General features: G+C 43.7%; 1 protein-coding gene and 1 pseudogene across 5 annotated transcripts in view; one reads left to right on the top strand and one right to left on the bottom strand.

Moving 5' to 3' along the window:
- ZNF609 (zinc finger protein 609) overlaps positions 1-18,747 on the bottom strand; it is a 241,570-nt gene that overhangs the window by 96,866 nt on the left and 125,957 nt on the right. The gene's annotated exons all lie outside the window — the stretch shown is intronic.
- Positions 14,463-15,369, top strand: LOC126957988 (40S ribosomal protein S2-like; annotated as a pseudogene). The gene has a single exon (XR_007727026.1). The product of XR_007727026.1 is annotated as a 40S ribosomal protein S2-like (transcript).

Here is an 18,747-nt window from a genome sequence, read left to right as displayed (position 1 = left end):
TGTTGGTCAGGCTGGTCTTGAACTCCTGACCTTGTGATCCGCCTGCCTCGGCCTCCCAAAGTGCTGGGATTACAGGCATGGGCCACTGCGCCTGGCCTAAGTCTGAGATTTAAACTGAGGCCTGAAAGATAAGAAGATGAGAAGGATGGCCGGGCGCGGTGGCTCAAGCCTGTAATCCCAGCACTTTGGGAGGCCGAGACGGGTGGATCACGAGGTCAGGAGATCGAGACCATCCTGGCTAACACGGTGAAACCCCGTCTCTACTAAAAAAATACAAAAACAAACTAGCCGGGCGAGGTGGCGGGTGCCTGTAGTCCCAGCTACTCGGGAGGCTGAGGCAGGAGAATGGCGTGAACCCGGGAGGCGGAGCTTGCAGTGAGCCGAGATCCGGCCACCACACTCCAGCCTGGGCGACAGAGCGAGACTTCGTCTCAAAAAAAAAAAAAAAAAAAAAAAAAAAAAAAAAAAAAAAGAAGATGAGAAGGAGCCATCCATGTGAAGAACCAAGGGATAAGCACTACAGGCCGAGGGAACAGCATATGCAAACTCCTAAGGCAAGAAGAGCACAGTGGCTCACGCCTGTAATCCCAGCACTTTGGGAGGCTGAGGTGGATGGATCACAAGGTCAGGAGTTCGAGACTAGCCTGGCCAATATGGTGAAACCCCGTCTCTACTAAAAATACAAAAAAATTAGCTGGGCACAGTGGTGCATGCCTGTAATCCCAGCCCAGCTACTCCAGAGGCTGAGTCAGGAGAATCGCTTGAACCTGGGAGGCAGAGGTTGCAGTGAGCTGAGATTGTGCCACTGCACTTTAGCCTGGGCAACAGAATGAGACTCCGTCTCCAAAAAAAAAAAAAAAAAAAAAAAAAAAAAAAAAAAAAAAAAAAAAAGAGCTTGGCATATATTTATATATTTGAGATCCATATTTCAGATATTTCATTTCATATTACTAGACACACCATGGAAAAACGAGTCTGCTGATTCTAGAAGCTCAGGAGGCCGAGGGAATGGGCAACATTAAAACAGCTAGCCAAATGTTATCCAGTGAGTTCACAAATTATTTATTAAGCTACCAATCATGAAGATACTATGATCTATGGACAGCCCACTTATCCAAAGTCTGAGAAAAATAAGAGCTATGATGGTGGGGTCGGTTTTCTGTCAATAGCAGTCATTGTCATTCCAAATGACACTACGAGAGCAGGGCTGATTTCCATTACTTAAATGGCATCCTCAAACCCATCACAGACTACCCCAAGCCTCCTTAAAGTGATTTACACACTGGAGTAATTATCTTATTAAAGGAGGTGGGAAGCGGCCAGGTTTTAGTCCCAGTTTTTTGCCATTTATCTGTATAACCTTAAGTAAGTCACTTCACTTCTCCAAACTTCAAGACATGAAGTAGTTGGAGGTTATGACCCCTAAGGATATTGTATCAGGACTCGTTCAGCTAGAAGTGATATAAAATCACTGCCAACCTGATTCAAAAAGAGAATTTAGTGGCTCTCGTGTAACTGAAAAAGTCCAAATCAGGCATGGCCTGATGTAGGGGCTCAAATGATGTCTTGGGGCCCAATTTGGAACCCTCCCTCTCTTGGTGTTTTCTCTGGCACAGCTGCATTGTCAGCCAGGATCTCCTCCTGGATGGCAAGGTGGCTGTAGCACTTCAAATTTTTTTTTTTTTTTTTTTTTTGGAGACAGACTCTTCCTCTGTTGCTCAGGCTGGAGTGCAGTAGCAAGATCTCAGCTCACTGCAACCTCTGCCTCCTGGGTTCAAGTGATTCTCCTGCCTCAGTCTCCAGAGTAGCTGGCATTTCAGATGCCCACCACCACACCCAGCTAATTTTTTGTATTTTTAGTAGAGACAGGGTTTCACCATGTTGGCCAGGCTGGTCTCAAACTCCTGACCTCAGGTGATTCACCTGTCTCAGCCTCCCAAAGTGCTGAGATTACAGGCGTGAGCCACCATGCCCAGCCCAAATTTTATAAACTCATAGCTCCAAACCCAGTAGAAAGAGACACATTCTTTTCTAATCACACTAACAAAAATCCTTACATTCATTCTGATTGGACCAGCTTCTGGAGTTTAAGTCAATGGCCCTCAAAATCTTTACATTTTGTGACCAGGCGCACTGGCTCATGCCTTTAATCCCAGCACTTTGGGAGGCCGATGCAGGTAGATTGCTTGAGCTCAGGAGTTAGAGACCAGGCTGGGCAACATGCTGAAACCCTGTCTTTACCAAAAATTCAAAAATTAAAAAAAAAAAATTAGCCAGACTAAAAAAAATTAGCCGGATGTGGTGTCAAGAGCCTGTAGTCCCAGCTACTCAGGTGGCTGAGGTGAGAGGATCACCTGAGTTCAGAAGGTGGAGGTTGCAGTGAGCTGAGATCATGCCACTGCACTCCAGCCTGGGTGACAGAGTGAGACCCTGGCTTAAAAAAAAAAAAAAAAAAAAATTGAGCATATGTTCTCCAAGTCTTTGCCTTTTCTGGTTTTAATTTAAAACAAACAAAAACAAAACAAAACATAGGGCACCCGTAGTTTTTGTCTGCCCAGAATCCCTCTTTTCTGCAGAAAACTGCCTTAGTCCCACTCCATGTGTTCCTAGTAAGATAACAATCACAGTGCCCTTTCAGCTACCTGGCTCTGGGAGTCGGTTCAGTATCAACCTATTCTTACAGTTCTTCTAAAGTAAACTGCTGATGGAATATTTCTTTAGTCTTTTAAGAGGGCAGGGTCATGCTTCATCCTTAATATGTGTGTTCATGATATAAAACCCCTCAAACCTCTCCTAATCTTAAAAGTATTAAATTTTTACATCTTCCTCAAACATAATACTTGATTGATAGTCAAGGAGTTCCAACACAAAACTATTAATATATGGTGAGAGAGCAAACACCAACCCTTCTTATCCACTCAATTATACTATGAAATGAGTTATGGTTGAATCATCAGAATGTTCTGGAATGTCCGGGTACAGTGGCTTATACCTGTAATCCCAGCACTGATGGAGGCCAAGGTGGGTGGATCACTTGAGTCTAGGAGTTTGAAATCAGGCTGGGCAACATGGTGAAACCCTGTATCTACAAAAAAACAAACAAACAAACAAACAAAAAAACCCAAAACATTAGCCAGGTGTGGTGGCACGCACCTGCAGTCCCAGCTACTGGGGAAGCTGAGGTGGGAGTATTACGTGAGTCTGGGAGGCGGAGGTTGCAGTGAGCTGTGATTGCACCACTGCACTCCAGCCTGGTTAAGATAACAAGACTCTCTCAAAAACAAACAAGAGAACATTCTGGATGACTCTTATTTCTCCTAGAACAACTCGATTTTTCAGACTATGAAAGGCCAGATTACCAGAATTTCACTGCAGCATGAACATTTTTGTGTCAATTAGCTATAACTTAAAACATTATTTTTATTTATTTATGTATTTTTTTGAGACAGAGTCTTGCTCTGTTGCCCAGGCTAGGGTGCAGTGGCATGATCCCAGCTCACTGCAACTTTCGCCTCCCGGGTTCAAGCGATTCTCCTGCCTCAGCCTCCCAAGCAGCTGGTATTTCAGATGCCCGCCACCATGCCCGGCTAATTTTTTTTTTTTTTTTTAGTAGAGGGTTTCACCATGTTGGCCAGTCTGGTCTTGAACTCCTGACCGCAGGTGATCTGCCTGCTTTGGCTTCCCAGAATGCTGGGATTGTGGGCCTCGTGAGCCACCACGCCTGGCCAACTTAAAACATAATTTTAAATGCTTGAACAGAATTATTACCATTATTATTTTTTTGAGACAGAGTCTCACTTTGTCACGCAGGCTGGAGCGTAGTGACGCGATCCCAGCTCACTGCAGCCTCCACCTTTTGGTTTCAAGCAATTCTCATGCCTTAGCCTCCCAAGCTGGGATTACAGGCACCTGCCACCAGAGCTGGCTAAATTTTTTGTACTTTTAGTAGAGATGGGGTTTCACCATGTTGGCCAGACTGGTCTCGAATTCCTGGCCTCAAGTGATCCATCTGCCTTGGCCTCCCAAAGTGCCGGGATTATTGGCGTGAGCCACCATGCCCAGCTGAATAGAATTATTTTGAACAAACAAACCACTATTCATTTGACCAATTAACTATAAATGGATATTTAAGTTGTCCTAATTTTCACTTGTATAAACAAGGCTGAGAGAAATATCTTCTTTTTTTTTTTTGAGGCAGAGTCTTACCTCTGTTGACAAGCTGGAGCGCAGTGGTGTGATCACAGCTCACTACAGCCTTGACCCCCAGAGCTCCAGTGATCTACCTGGTCTGCCAAGTAGCTGAGACCACAGGCACATTCCACCAGGTGATTTAAAAAAGGCCGGGTGTGGTGGCTAATGCCTGCAATCCCAGCAATTTGGGAGGCCAAGGCGGGCGGATCACCTGAAGTCAGTTCAAGACCAGCCTGGCCAACATGGTGAAACTCCGTCTCTACTGAAAATAGAAAAATTAGCCAGGTGTGGTGGTGCGTGCCTGTAGTCCCAGTTACTTGGGAGGCTGAGGCAAGAGAATCACTTGAACCTGGTGGGTGGAGGTTGTAGTAGGTTGAGATTGTGCCACTGCACTCCAGCCTAGTGACAGAGCAACACTCTGTCTCAAAAAAAAAAAAAAAAAAAAAAAAAAAATTTTTTTTTTAGTAGAGATAGGGTCTCACCATGTTGCCCAGGCTGTTCTCAATCTCATGGGCTCAAGCGATCTACCCACCTCGACCTCCCAAATTGCTGGGATTACAAGCATGAGCCACCACGCCTGGCTGAGAGAAATATCTTTGCACTTGTTTCACTAGTTTCATAGGGTAAAGTCCTACATATAAGCAAGTAAAAGGGTATGCACATTTTAAGGCTTTTTTAAAAACATTTGTTATAGAGACAGGATCTCGCTTTGTTGAGGAGGCTGGTTTTTTTGATTTTTTTTTTTTTTGAGACAGTCTCTCGCTTTGTCACCCAGGCTGGAGTGCAGTGGTACAATCTTAGCTCACTGCAACCTCCGCCTCCCAGGTTCAAGCAATTCTCCTGCCTCAGCCTCCTGAGTAGCTGGGACTACAGGCACCCGCCACCACACCCAGCTAATTTTTGTATTTTTAGTAGATATGGGGTTTCACCATGTTGGCCAGGATGGTCTCGATCTCTTGACCTCATGATCTGCCCACCTTGGCCTCCCAAAGTGATGGGATTGCAGGCGTGAGCCACTGCACCAGGCCTCGGAGGCTGGTCTTGAACTCCTGGACTCAAGGAATCCTCCCACCTCAGCCTCCTCCCAAAGTGCTGGGATTATATGCATAAGTGAGCATGCCTGGCCTTTTAAGGCTTTTTGATACATACTACTCAACCAACTTCCAGGCTTTCTGGAACTTAAAGAAAACTCTATGGTATTGCCTACATTTCCAGAGTAGTTTATTTACTCTTCTCAGGACCTTTTTAAGGTATTATTCAGAAATGTACAAAGTTTTCTACTTTTGAACTTATTTGTCTTTATCTTCAAGGGATAACATTTTGTGTTTGTTTTCAATGCCAACAAACAACAAATGGTTATGGTCAGCACAACCATTAGCTTGTAAACTGACATTGAAAGCTACTGCTCTTATCTTAAGGAGGTCTATACTGATTTCTGGATTCCTTTCCTGGGTTACATGACTACTCAAAACCCAGATAACTTTTTATATATATATATATATATATATATATATACACACACACACACAAAACTATATATGCATGTATATGTGTGTGTGTTATGTGTATGTAAAATAAATATATATTTTCTCTATATAAAGGCCAGGTGGGTCACGTGTGCAATTCCAACACTTTGGGAGGCCGAGATGGATGGATCATCTGAGGCCTGGAGTTCAAGACCAGCCTGGCCAACATGGCGAACCCCATCATTACTAATACAAAAATTAGCTGGGTGTGGTGGCACATACCTTTAATCCCAGCTACTCAGGAAGCTGAGGCAGTAGAATCGCTTGAACCCAGGAAGCAGAAGTTGCAGTGAGCTGATAACGCGCCACTGCATTCTAGCCTGGGCAACAGAGTAAGACCCCTTCTCTAAAAATAAATACAGAGCAAAGGGAGAAAAGAGATCAATTTATCCCGTACACTCTCTCCCCTACTAATATGTATGACCTTATATTTATCCACAGATAATATTAAAATAGTTCCGACCCAAACACTTCAATACTGAGCACAATCTAAATCCCTCTTAAACCAGGACAATAAAAGGCTAGATTTCCTAGCACACAGGTTGGGAGTTCAGATTTCTAATCAGCAAGTAGTCAGCAGCCAGGAAAGATTTAAGTTCATAAACGAGGACCATGTGCAGTGTGTTTTTTTCTTACCTTCTCCATCCAGCCCAAATTCAGCTCTTCAACTTTCTAGCAAACTTTAATGTTTTAGCTTTAATCACAACCAGTATGATCAACCATGCCACATCTAATTTTTTACCAGTATCCATTAGTCTCAATTTTCACTATTGCTTATCTGTGAATACCATCAAGAGCTTTCCAAAAGCATCGAGTTTTTCCTGCCAAATCTCTATAATCTCTGTAAGTGTCTGGGTCTGTTTATAATATGTAAAAATTTTTAGCCATTTGATTTATAATTTTAATCTTATAGAAAGAAAAATCTCACAAAAAAAGTATATCCCTGAGAAGCTCCATAGATGTGGACTATTTTAGGAAGAAGTAGAGGAGGGCCTTGGTTCAGAACAGATGAGATAAGGAAAGAAAGACTATTCAAATAGAAGTAAAGGGGATGAAGATAAATAGGAAGTAATGATTATGACAAATGGACTTTGAAGAGAGCCATCTTGGCTTTAAACAGATCCTCCACTACTGACTGTACAACTTTAAGCAAGTTATTTAACTTCTTTAAGCCACAATTTTCTCATTAGTAAAATAAAAATTATGCTAGTATGTATTGCATAGAGTTATTGCAATAATTAAATGAAATATATAAGAAGCATTTGGTATTGTTGCCTGGAACATAGTCTGATAAATGCTGCTGCTGCTACTGCAGTTTCTGTTGTTATTAAATGTGCCCTAGGGATCCTCCAAAAGGGCTTCATCCACTGACTTTTATCTCAGAACCATGATTAGCCTCATATCAGTAGTTCTTTTCATGCTAAGAACAGGTCAGAAGTGGACTACTAAACCATCAATTAAAAAAATCAGTTGAGTTCTTCTTCTTTTTTAGCTTCTCAAGACCACCCTTATTTCAGGTTGGAACATGTGCACACAAAGCAGGGACATCCTCCACAATTCTTGTACCAGTCTATGCTGGGCTCCATCAGAAGAGCTAAAATGGAACTAGCTAGTGTTCATTTGAGCAACCCAGGACCAAATTCAGGAGATAAAGTCCCCAAATAACATTCTGATGTGTAAACCATCTCCCCTATTTGGGTAGCTGAGACATTTTCTTGGTTGCACTATTAAGACTGAGGGCCACAGCCAGGTGTGGTAGCTTATGCCTATAATCCCACCACTTTGGAAGGGTGACGTGGGTGGATAACCTGAGGTCAGAAGTTTGAGACCAGCCTGACCAATATGGTGAAACCCCATCTCTATTAAAAATGCAAAATTAGCCAGGCATGGTGGCACATGACTGTAATCCCAGCTACTTGGGAGGCTGAGGCAGGAGAATTGCTTGAACCCCAGAGGCGGAGGTTACCATTGCACTCCAGCCTGGGCAACAAGAGTGAAACTCCATCTCAAAAAAAAAAAAAAAAAAAAAAAAAAGACTACAGGCCAAGCATGGTGGTTCACCCCTGTAATTCCAGCGCTACGGGAGGCTGAGGCAGGAGGACCACCTGAGCCCAGGAGTTTGAGACCAGCATGGGCAACAAAGCGAGATTCCATCTCCACAAATAACAAACAAAAAACAAGACTGAGAAAGAGGTTGCCATCATCTCCAGTAGTCTCTACAGCCTTCCTCTTCCCCTCCTTTTTAAGGTCTCACTCCACTGCCCAGGCTGGAGTGTAGTGGCTTGATTGCAGCACCTCACTGCAGTCTCAACTTTCCGGGCTTAAGTGATCCTCCTACTGGCCGGGCACAGTGGCTCACGCCTGTAATCCCAGCACTTTGGGAGGCTGAGAGTTTGAGACCAGCCTGACCAACATGGAAAAACCCTGTCTCTACTAAAAATACAAAATTAGCTGGGCGTGGTGGCACATGCTTGTAACCCCAGCTACTTGGGAGGCTGAGGCAGAAGAATCGCTTGAACCTGGGAGGCGGAGGTTGCGGTGAGCCCAGATAGTGCCATTGCACTCCAGCCTGGGCGACAAGAGTGAAACTCCGTCTCAAAAAAAAAAAAAAAAAGAGAGAGATCCTCCTATCTCAGCCTCCCAAGTAGCTGGGACCACAGGTACCCGCCACAATCCTTAGCTAATTTGACCAGGCTGGTCTCAAATTCCTGGTGGGCTCAAGTGATCCTCACACCTCGAACTCCCAAAGTGTTGGGATTATAGGCATGAGCTACCCCACCTGACCCCTCTTCCCCTTCTTATAGAATAAATGGCATAATCCAAGAGCACAAAGTTTCCCCAGTCAGATAAAACTGGTCAGCAGGTGACAAATCGGTAATAATCCTGTAATTCTCTAAGGAAATGGAGAGAAAGCACTAAATCTCCACATTAATGAGGCATTTGGCTAATCACTTATCTGAGAAGCAACCTATGGGGGAAAAAATTGGGAGGGACAGCTTCTAATGGAGGGAAATACCTATAATGCAAATACTTTAGCTGTCTTTAAAAAGATTCGGGAGGTCTCTCCCAATCTGCTCCTACCCTTCCCTCTATAACAAGTAGACCTTAATTGTGCAAAGGAAGCTTTCCTGGCTTCTATTATGGTTTTCTAGCACCTTCAAGATATCTAGACATTAGTTGTGATCACTTAAGCTTTCTTGGCCTCAGATGCCTTATAAGATTAACAAAATGTCAGAATTGTATTCTCTCTTCTAAATTCTAATCCTTTTTTTATTATTTATTTATTTATTTATTTATTTTTGAGACGGAGTCTTGCTCTGTCGCCAGGCTGGAGTGCAGTGGCACCATCTCGACTTACTGCAACCTCTGCCTCCTGGGTTTAAGCGATTCTCCTGCCTCAGCCTCCCAAGTAGCTGGGACTACAGGCGTGCCCCACGATGCCCAGCTAATTTTAGTATTCTTAGTAGAGAAGGGGTTTCACCATGTTGGCCAGGACGGTCTCGATCTCTTGACCCTGTGATTCACCTGCCTTGGCCTCCCAAAGTGCTGGGATTACAGGCATGAGAAACCGCGCCCAGTCATTTTGTTTTTTTTTGAGACAGCGTCTTGCTCTGTCACCTAGGCTGGAGTACAGTGCTGTGATCTCAGCTCACTACAACCTCTGCCTCCCAGGCTCAAGTGATCCTCCCACCCCAGACACTTGAGGAGCTGGGACTACAGGTGCCTGCCACCATACCTGGCATTTTTTTTTTTTTGTAGAGACAAGGTCTCACTATGTTACTGGCTGGTCTCAAACTCCTGAGCTCAAGCAATTCTCTGGCCTCAGCCTCCCAAAGTGCTGGGATTACAGGCATGAGCCACCACACTCAGCCCTAATCCTATCTAAATACAAACTGGTATGACCATCAAAAGCAGCTATCCTTAAGAGCACTACTATTAACTTGAGTTTTATTACCTGTATCCATCAAAATGAGAATCTCTACATTCAGACAGGCATTTTCACTGCCAAGTAGGAACCTCTTCAAAATGCTAGGACTTAGATAAAAGCAGCACCTAAACCCAATGATTCTGGATTGACATCAGGCTTAGGGTCCAAGCATGATAGGTGTTGGAAAAAAAAAGTCACAATTTTTTTTATGAATGCATGTAGAGACAGAGTCTCACTATGTTGCCTAGGCTGGTCTCACACTCCTGGCCCAAGAGATCCTCCTGCCTCAGCCTCCCAAAGTGCTGAGATTACAGGTGTAAGCCACTACACCTGGCTGAAAATCACAACTTTTGAGCCCCACAGAAATATGTGTATTACAAATATAATACACCCAGTCTCTCACAATCATTTTTAAAAAAAGAGCTAACAAGAAATTAAATAAATCAAGCCAAACTGCAAGAATGGAGGGAGAAAGCATTATATATCAAAAATATCATCTTTGTATTTCTAACAAGTACAAAGGACATACATGTCTCACCCGTCCCTATATATATATATATATATATATTTTTTTTTTTTTTTTTTTTTTTTTCCTGAGACAGAGTCTTGCTCTGTCACCCAGGCGGAGTACAATGGCGCGATCTTGGCTCACCGCAACCTCTGCCTCCTAGGTTCAAGCGATTGTCTTGCCTCAGCCTCACTGGTAGCTGGAATTACAGCCGTGTGCCACCATGCCTGGCTAATTTTTGTGTTTTTAGTAGAGGTGGGGTTTTGCCCTGTTGGCCAGGCTCATTTCAAACTCCTGGCCTCAAGTGATCCACAGTGCCTGGCCTGATAACTTCTTTAGAGACTCTACTATCCACATTTGTTTTCAGAAAAATTAACCTGGAGACACCACATTCATAGACAATCAAGAGTAATTTTCCTTTGTAACACTTATCTCAGGCAGAAGAGCTATTTTTATAGTGTTTCCTTACCAGAATAAACTGCTGGAAGTTTCATGAAGGAGGGTATTCCCTCTTTCATGACTCCTAAAGGTCTCCTTCAACACTCTATACCAGGGGTTAACACTGTGCCTGATCACAGGAAGTACTCCATAAATATTTTTCGAGTATAATCAATGAATACTTTTGAAAATCTAATTAGGTTTACTTTTACTAGTCTCTGCACAAATGCAAGAAAATACACAAATACACCACAATTTTCCAGAAACTTGATGGTTCATCCCTTTTTATTATGCCCTTTGAACTACTGTCCCAGAACTTAATAGTTACTTCAGGATTTATGCAAAAAAAAAAAAAAAAAAAAATGTACTGAAGCCCTACTACTAGTAGGTACTGTGCTGCTAGGTACTACAGATATGCCACTGTCTGATAGATACAGTTTCATCTAAACAATAACCAATCCATACATAAAGGAAGATGGCAAGATAGGATTTTTTCCCTGACCTCTTTCCACACTGAGATGTACAAAGACAAGGCTGAGATTTCAACAACTGGTGGGGTGGCAAGATCCACTTTAGAGAACAATGAGCAGATATTTTCTTCAGATACTCTAAACAGATAAACTAATTCTTTTAGTTTTTGCCATCCTTGTGAGTTAAATTATGTCATTCTCAGTTCTGTAGAGTAGCCTCTCCTAAAACATTGATTAAACAGCAAAGCATTTTCCTTTTGGATCCTCTTCTAGAAAGCAACAGGCAGAGATAACAACTCATAGGAAGAAAAGCTACAAAGAAAAGAAATTATTATCTTAAAGAAAAACATCATTATTCTGGAAATAAAAGACAAGAGCCACAGGTTGCTACATTATAGCTGTCTCTCTGTATGAAATATATGGGAAAGGTTAAAACTAGAGACAACTAATTAAAAAGCATATATGATGGGTCTAATAAATTTGAGAAGTATTTTGTTTTACTGAACTCAAGATTTTTGCTGTCTTTAATTGTGTTCCAATACTGTAATAATCAATATTCTACCCAGTATTCCCATAAAGCACTGGTCCCCAACCTTTTTGGCACCAGGGACCAATTTCCTGGAAGACAATTTTTCCACAGACAGAGGGGGGTTGGCGGGAAGGGGGGATGGTTCAGGGATATAACTGTTCCACCTCAGATCATCAGGCATTTGTTAGATTCACATAAGGAACGCATAACTTAGGTCCCTCTCATGTGCAGTTCACAATAGGGTTCTTGCTCCTATGAGAATCTAATGCTGTTGCTGATCTGACAGGAGGCAGAGCTCAGATGCTAATCCTTGCTCAGCCACTGCTCACCTCCTGCTGTGGGGCCAGGTTCCTAACAGGCCATGGACCAGTACCAGTCTGTAGCTACAAAGGCCACAGTAGAAAATGTTGCTGATACTCATTGTCAGCTCAAGTTATTCTTTTTTTTTTTTTGAGACGGAGTCTCACTCTGTCGCCAGGCTGGAGTGCAGTGGCACGATTTCGGCTCACTGCAACCTCCGCCTCCCGGGTTCAAGCAATTCTCCTGCCTCGGCCTCCAGAGTAGCTGGGATTACAGGCGCACGACGCCACGCCCAGCTAATTTTTTGTACTTTAGTAGAGACAGGGTTTCACCATGTTGCCCAGGCTGTTCTCGAACTCCTGAACTCAGGCAATCTGTCTGCCTCAGCCTCCCAAAGTGCATGAGCCACAATGCCCGGCTTAATAGTTATTCTTTTTTTTTTTTTTGAGATGGAGTCTGGCTCTGTCGCCCAGGCTGGAGTGCAATGGTGCAATCTCGGCTCACTGCAAGCTCTGCCTCCTGGGTTCACGCCATTCTCCTGTCTCAACCTCCCGAGTAGCTGGGACTACAGGGGCCTGCCACCACGCCCGGCTAATTTTTTTTGTATTTTTACTAGAGACGGGGTTTCCACCATGTTAGCCAGGATGGTCTCGATCTCCTGACCTCATGATTCGCCTGCCTTGGCCTCCCAAAGTACTGGGATTATAGGCGTGAGCCACTGCGCCCAGCCCCCAATAGTTATTCTTTATCTCCTTTCTTCTCCTTCCTCTCTCTTCTTTATGCCAAAGTTAAGAAATCAAAGATGGTGAGTAGTAGAATTAGGTAGAACATGAACAGGACAACAAACTCCCTTCAACATGAACTTTGCATCTATTGTCTTCTTTGAGAACTAACTTTAACTTCTCCTTGAATACTGAACAAGGTCATCAGTTAACTAGCCTTCACGAGGTGTATTTCCTTTTATACATTATTTCAATTTAAAAAATATATTTCAGGCCAAACGTGGTGGCTCACACCTGTAATCCCAGCACTTTAGGAGGCCGAGGTGGGAAGATCCCTTGAGCCCAGGAGTTTAAGACTAGTGTGGGCAACATGGCAAGACCCCATTTCTACAAAAATAACAATTAGCCAGGTATGGTGTCACATATCTGTGGTCCCTGCTACTCGGGAGGCTGAGGTGGGAAGATCAGTTAAGCCTGGAAAGTGGAGGTGGCAATGAGCCATGATCATGCCCCTGCACTCTAGTCTGAACAACAGAGGAAGACTCTGTCTCAAAAAACAAAACCAAACAAAAAAACAAAAAGTAAAAAAAGTAAAAAATATATTTCAGAATGCTTTAGAAGCAGTCTCCTTCTGTGAGTCACTGTTTATGGGACAAGAATTTGTTACTCAGAATTTTGAAGTAATAAAGTCATGCTTGAGTCTGAGTTTGGATGGCATGAGAGCAAAAGTCAATGAGCATTAACTGAGGTTACTGAGTGCCCAATTAGGTGTCAGCTAGCTAGCTACACTGGAAACTAGTCTAGAGATTTACAGATAAAACTAATTTGTTACTATATTCACAGGAAATACATAGGGACATTTTAAAAAAAAAAAAAAAAAAAAAAAAAAAAGATATCTTCACCCAGGAAAAACCATTAACAATTTACTACAGAATTTTAAAGAAACAAAGCAGAAATATACCTCAGATTCAAGTTACTAGCTAAAGACAACAGCAACAAATACATATGTCCAAGGCTACCCTGAGCATAAGACCATTGTGAATTAGAGACGCTGCCTTCCTCAGGGCTAAACAAGTTCAAGGCACTGTGAATCAAGCTCAGGTTGGATTTTTTTTTTTCCCCAGAGTCTGGCTCTGTCACCCAGGCTGGACTGCAGTGGCATGATCTTGGCTCACTGCAACCTCTGCCTCCCAGGTGCAAGTGATTCTTGTGCCTCAGCCTCCCGAGTAGCTGGAATTACAGGCGTGCATCACCACGCCTAATTTTTGTATTTTTAGTAGAGACAAGTTTTCGCCATGTTGGCCAGGCTGGTCTCAAATTCCTGACCTCAAGTGATCCTCCCACCTCGGCCTCTCAAAGTTCTGGGATTGTAGGCATGAGCCACCACACCAGGTCCAGGATAGATTTTAACCCTTCATTTCAAATACCTTAAGCAGGGCCCCCTCTTTGTTTTTTTGTTTGTTTGTTTGTTTTCTTAGAGAGCCTAGTTCCTTATTTATTTTTTTATATTTTTCAAACTAGCAGCCAGGCGTGGTGGCTCACGCCTTAATCCCAGCACTTTGGGTGGCTGAGGCGTGTGGATCACGAGGTCAAGAGATTGAGACTATCCTGGCCAACATGGTGAAACCCCATCTCTACTAAAAATACAAAAATTAGCTGGGCATGGTGGCATGCGCCCATAGTCCCAGCTACCCAGGAGGCTGAGGCAGGAGAATCGCTTGAAGCTGGGAGGTGGAGGTTGCCGTGAGCCGAGCTTGCACCATTGCACTCCAGCCTGGGCAACAAGAGCGAAACTCCATCTCAAAAAAAGAAATAAAAATAAAAATACTTCTTCTCCGAGAAAACACCTAATGGCGGATGACGCCGGTGCAGCGGCGGGGCCTAGTGGCCTTGGGATGGGGAACCGCAGTGGCTTCCGCGGGGGTTTCAGCAGTGGCATCCGGGGCGGGGTCGCGGCAGTGGACGGGGCCGGGCCAAGGCCATGGAACTCGCCGAGGCAAGGCCGAGGATAAGGAGTGGATGCCCCTCACCAAGCTGGGCCGCTTGGTCAAGGACATGAAGATCAAGTCCCTGGAGATCTACCTCTTCTCCCTGCCCGTTAAGGAATCTGAGATAATTGACTTTTTCTTGCGGGCCTCTCTCAAAGACGAGGTTTTGAAGATTATGCTGGTGCAGAAGCAGACCAGTGCTGGCCAGCGCACCAGTTTCAAGGCGTTTGTTGCTATCGGGGACTACAATGGCCACGTCGGCCTGGGTGTTAAGTGCTCCAAGGAGGTGGCCACCGCCATCCGTGGGGCCATCATCCTGGCCAAACTCTCCACTGTCCCCGTGCGCAGAGGCTACTGGGGGAACAACATCGGCAAGCCCCACACCGTCCCTTGCAAGGTGACAGGCGGCTGCGGCTCTGTGCTGGTGCGCCTCATCCCTGCACCCAGAGGCACTAGCATCGTCTCAGCGCCTGTGCCCAAGAAGCTGCTCATGATGGCTGGTATCGATGACTGCTACACCTCAGCCCGGGGCTGCACTGCCACCCTGGGCAACTTCGCCAAGGCCAACTTTGATGCCATCTCTAAGACCTACAGCTACCTGACCCCTGACCTCTGGAAGGAAACTGTATTTACCAAGTCTCCCTATCAGGAATTCACTGACCACCTTGTCAAGACCCACACCAGAGTCTCCGTGCAGTGGGCCCAGGCTCCAGCTGTGGCTACAACATAGGGTTTTTATACAAGAAAAATAAAGTGAATTAAGCCTGAAGAAAATAAAAATAAAAATAGAGACGGGGCTGGGTGCAGTGGCTGACCAGGCGTGGTGGCTCATTCCTGTAACCCCAGCACTTTGAGAGGCTGGGTGGGTGGATTACTTGAGGCCAGGAGTTTGAGACCAGCCTGGCCAACATGGTGAAACCCTGTCTCTACTAAAAATACAAAAATGAGCCAGGGATGGTGGCGCATAACTGTAATCCCAGCTTCTTGGGAGGCTGAGGTGGCAGTGAGTAGAGATCAGGCCATTGGACTCCAGTCTGTCAGTCAGGTGACAGAGCAAGACTCTGTCTCAAAAAATAAATAAATAAAAATAAATAGATAATAAATAAATTAAAATACAGACTGGGTTTTGCCATGTTGCCCAGGCTGGTCTTGAACTCCTAGACTCGAACAATCCACTTCCCTCAGCCTCCCAAAGTGCCAAGTCAGAGATCCTAGTTCTGATCAGGAGGGAACCCTCTTAAAAGGAACACCCTGTACAACTGAGGGTGAGTCGCTCTACTTATACATTCCCCTCTTTTCTCTTTTAAAACCTTGTTAAAATGAAACCAAATGAATAAAAATTGGCATAAATCCTTGAGGACAAAGAGCAAGAGAGAAGAGAATAGCAGACAAGAGATGTGAAAACCATTTTGGGAACTGGAAAGCAGATGGATAAACGTTAACTTAGAGACCAAAAAAAGATGAAACCTAAGCCTATAAAATTGGTAGAGGTGAAACTATGTTAGCAAACACTCAAAACCCAGGAAAAGATCAGCAATTTGTGGCATCAAGTACTCTGAAAAGAGCGTAGGGTTCAAAACAGGAAGATCGCTCAAAGTCCTAAAAGATACAATCAGAGCTCTAGATCATCTCCACTACCCAAGGCAGCCTCCTCCCACCTCCCCTACCTTCACGATTCTAGCACAAGTCTGAACATTTACTCAGAATATGTTGAACAGACAGGCTGGGTACTCACCCGCACCATGCACAACTACGAACAGAGATGAAGTGCAACACTGACAGCAACAGTCAAACACAAACCCCTTTTTGCTCCCCTGGGCTATGAGAAAGCAGGCAAAAGATGGGTTGATTCCTCTGAGGGAAAAATGACTTGCCTAAGACAAAAGACCTACAGATGCTGGAAGGTGGATGATCCCTTATCAATGGTCAATCAACTCCTATAGTAAGGGCCACCAAATGACAAGCCCCACCAATGAAAACAGAGCTTCTAAAACAGGACTATCATATCTCACTATTTTATTTTATTTTACTTATTTTATTTTATTATTTTATTTTATTTTTTGAGATGGAGTCTCGCCTGTCGCCCAGGCTGGAGTGCAGTGGCGCGATCTCGGCTCACTGCAAGCTCTACCTCCCGGGTTCATACCATTCTCCTGCCTCAGCCTCCCGAGTAGCTGGGACTACAGGGGCATGCAACCATGCCCGGCTAATATTTGTATTTTTAGTAGAGACGGGGTTTCACTATATTGGCCAGGCTGGTCTTGAACTCCTGACCTCGTGATCCACCCACCTTGGCCTCCGAAAGTGCTGGGATTACAGGCGTAAGCCACTGCGTCTGGCCGGACACATCTCACTTTTAAATACAAGAGGATAATCAAGAATGACAAGACATTTGATAGAAACCCTCTAATAACATGAGTGGAAACGAATCAAAGAATGAACTTGTAGCAAATAGAGACCATGCAGGGAGCAGAACAAAAAGGACTTAGCAACTAGTAGTATAGATGAAAAAAACTCCACGTAAAAGCACATCACAATAAAATTTCAGAATATTAAGAATTAGAAGGCCAGGTGCGGTGGCTCAAGCCTGTAATCCCAGCACTTTGGGAGGCCGAGACGGGTGGATCACAAGGTCAGGAGATCGAGACCATCCTGGCTAACACAGTGAAACCCCGTCTCTACTAAAAAAAAAAAAATACAAAAAAAAAAAAACTAGCCGGGTAAGGTGGTGGGCGCCTGTAGTCCCAGCTACTCGGGAGGCTGAGGCAGGATAATGGCATAAACCCGGGAGGCCAAGCTTGCAGTGAGCTGAGATCCAGCCACTGCACTCCAGCCTGGGCGAAAGAGCAAGGCTCCGTCTCAAAAAAAAAAAAAAAGAATTAGAAGAAGATAATACTAACTGGAAGATGGAAGGCAATGACATCATACCTTTAAAATTCTGAGGTAAAATTATTTGGTCAAGCATATAAAGTTCCCATTTTTATGGGCCAAAAACTATCATTATTATTATTATTATTGAGTTTGAGGCCACAGTGAGCTATGATTATGCCACCGCACTCTGTCATGGGCAACAAAGTGAAACTGTCTCTGAATAAAAACAAAACAAAATTAAAGCAAAAAATCCACAATAAACAAATATCAAAATTTAAAGATCAGGTTAATATTATTAATTTTTCCTTTTACCTCTGGCTCCAATATGGCTCTGCATAGTACTGTTAGTGAAACCATGAGGATAACTGAAAGGTTTGCATTACAGGCAGAAGGAACAGCATGCACAAAGGCTATAAGGTAGGCATGTCTTGAGTGATGAATATTAAGGAAGCTAGTGTGACAGAAAAGAATGAAAGAAGCAGAGAAGAGAATAAATGAGGTCCGAATGGAAATAAGGGCTAGATGATATAAGTGACTGTAAGGACTTTGGGTTTTTCTGAATGATACAGGAAGCCACTATGGGGTTTTCAATACAAGAATGAAATAATTTGACATGCTTTAAAAGAATTAGTCTGGCTGCCATGTTGAGAAAAGGCTATAGGGCACCAAAGACAGGGGAGACTAGTCAGGGGCTATTACAACAATCCAGAAGAGTTTAAGCAGTGGTTTTGGAACAGGCTGGCAGCAGTGGAGTTAGTGAGAACAGATTACATTCAATATATAATAAACATAGAGCCAGAAGAATTTGCTGGTAGATTCAATGTGGGGAGGGAAAGAATGAGGATTCAAGGATGACTCCTTGGCCCCAAGCAATTAGAAAAACTGATTGAGAAAGGATCAGGTTTTGGAGAAAAAAAATCAGGAGTCTAGTTTTGAACATATTAAGTTTGAAATGCCTATCAGATAACTAAGTAGAAATGTTAAGTAGGCAGATGAATATATGAGACTTATAGTAATTCTGAAGTTGTCAGCATATAAATGAGAGCAGAGGAGATAACAAAGAGAATGGGTGTGATAGAATAAGCAGTTTGAAAATGAAGCCTTGAGACACTTCAGCGTTTAGAAGTTGGAGAGATTAAAAATAAGTAGCAGTTCAGGCATCATGCCTGTAATTCCAGCACTGTGGGAGGTGGGAGGATTGCTGAAGCCAACCTGAACCTAAGCAACACAGCGAGACCCTGTCTCTACAAAAAAAAAAAAAAAAAAAAAAGTGGAA

The sequence above is a fragment of the Macaca thibetana genome, chromosome 7 (assembly GCF_024542745.1).
Source record: "Macaca thibetana thibetana isolate TM-01 chromosome 7, ASM2454274v1, whole genome shotgun sequence".
Taxonomy (NCBI): domain Eukaryota; kingdom Metazoa; phylum Chordata; class Mammalia; order Primates; family Cercopithecidae; genus Macaca; species Macaca thibetana.
Note: the sequence above shows the minus strand (reverse complement) of the source record. Positions and strands in the feature narration are given on the sequence as shown.